Source organism: Aplysia californica, unplaced genomic scaffold (genome assembly GCF_000002075.1).
Source record: "Aplysia californica isolate F4 #8 unplaced genomic scaffold, AplCal3.0 scaffold00047, whole genome shotgun sequence".
Lineage (NCBI taxonomy): Eukaryota > Metazoa > Mollusca > Gastropoda > Aplysiida > Aplysiidae > Aplysia > Aplysia californica.
The window spans coordinates 926,531-928,236 of record NW_004797317.1 but is presented as its reverse complement, the minus strand read 5'-3'; the positions used below and the strand labels follow the sequence as shown (position 1 = coordinate 928,236).

General features: G+C 39.8%; 1 protein-coding gene across 1 annotated transcript in view; it reads right to left on the bottom strand.

Annotated features, from left to right (window-relative positions):
- The window catches only part of LOC101860792 (ras-related protein Rap-1), a 24,377-nt gene that overhangs the window by 21,136 nt on the left and 1,535 nt on the right, over positions 1-1,706 (bottom strand). The gene's annotated exons all lie outside the window — the stretch shown is intronic.

The following is a 1,706-nucleotide window of genomic DNA, read 5'->3' as shown; positions in this document are numbered from 1 at the left end:
CTCTCTCTTTCTCTCTCTACTTATCGCATGATCCGTTGATCTATTTAAGGGGATAATTGATTCGATGATACATATTATAATCGTAACTGTATCACGTGTGTGCCAGATTTGGAACAGTGCACGACATGTTTCTTCTTTTGTTCAGGACATTCCACTTGGTGACATCTGTGACGCACCTTAATATTTGTTATGTCCCACTATTTACAAAAATAGAACAAAAATCGTATATAAACGGGACTTTAATCCAATATGTCTTTCAAAATTGAACAAAAAGAAACAAGAAGTAAGTCGCACTTTTCTTACAGTTGTTCTGACGGTTTTTAAAAAGTAGTACACTTATCCCCCCTCAGTACAACGTGTAGTGCTTTAGAATTAAGTGTAACAATCAATACGATATACACGGGAAACGTGTACTTTCGTGACCTAATGTTCTTAAGAGCATGCGGAACATCAATAAACTTGAAAGTTATAAGTCTGAATTTTTCAGTGGTATGCCACCTCAATTATTATAATCTTGCTGGAATGGACTAGATTAAAAGCAGAAGTCCACACTGGCGCATAAATACACACATTTGCACAAACACTCACACACACACACACACACACACACAAACATTCGCGCACGCGCATGGGCGCGCTGATTCATATAGTTTGAAGTGCACAGACATTGAGATAAAGGGAAAAAAATATTAAAAATTGGACTTTTAATGCCGGGGTCAATAAACTCTTGATACCAGATTAACAATTACGAATCCGAGGCCCGTTGAACTTAAACAACTTCAATTGATCTGTGGCCGGGGGGCTAATACTTTTACTTATGTCGTCAGTGGCAGAGTACATTGCACCATTTAAAACAAGTTATAAAAGCAAACATTTAACACAAAAAAATACTATTTCAGTATTATACTGATCACACCACACCTATCTACTGTTGATGACAAGCGCGCCAATTCCAAAGATACCCCGAGCCCCATTTTTCAACAATACTCTCTCCAATCTCAGCTTTCCTATAATCTGAATACCAACAGGGAGTCATAGAAAAATATCAATAATTTAGCAGTCCCAGATCAAGCAGCCATTCAAGGACAGACTGAAGTAATTATCCTGAGTAGTAGAATCTGGTGATTTTCCGCACGCCAGCTACGGCTTCGTTTGTACTACAAAACAGACAGAGACAATGGGTTTTGTTGTCAACGCCGCTCTCTCTGTCTTTCTGGCTCTCTGTTTCTCTGTCTCCCTGCCGATGTTTCTCTCTCTCTCTCTCTCTCTCTCTCTCTCTCTCTCTCTCTCTCTCTCTCTCTCTCTCTCTCTCTCTCTCTCTCTCTCTCTCTCTCTCTCTCACACACACCACCTTCTATCGAACATTCTTTACTTCCCCCTTTCTCTCACTCTTTCACAGCTAAGTCCACTCTCAGTTGAATGACGTTCACAGTCCGTTTTATTTGCTATGATAATTGATCTGCACTGTCTATTCAAAAGCGCAACCGGAAAGTGGAAGAAACAGCGAATAATTTGCCTCTTTTCCACTTGAGCCGTGTTCCATGGTTTATTTCCTGTATACAATGTGCCAGCTGATGACAGGATTATATTCAACTACGTCATCATCAATCATCTCAGTGAGAGTCTAAGCTCTAAAACGAAAAAAAACCACCCTGTGTAATCAGGGGGGATAAATTTGGGTTTTTGAGGATGTCATCATCATCATC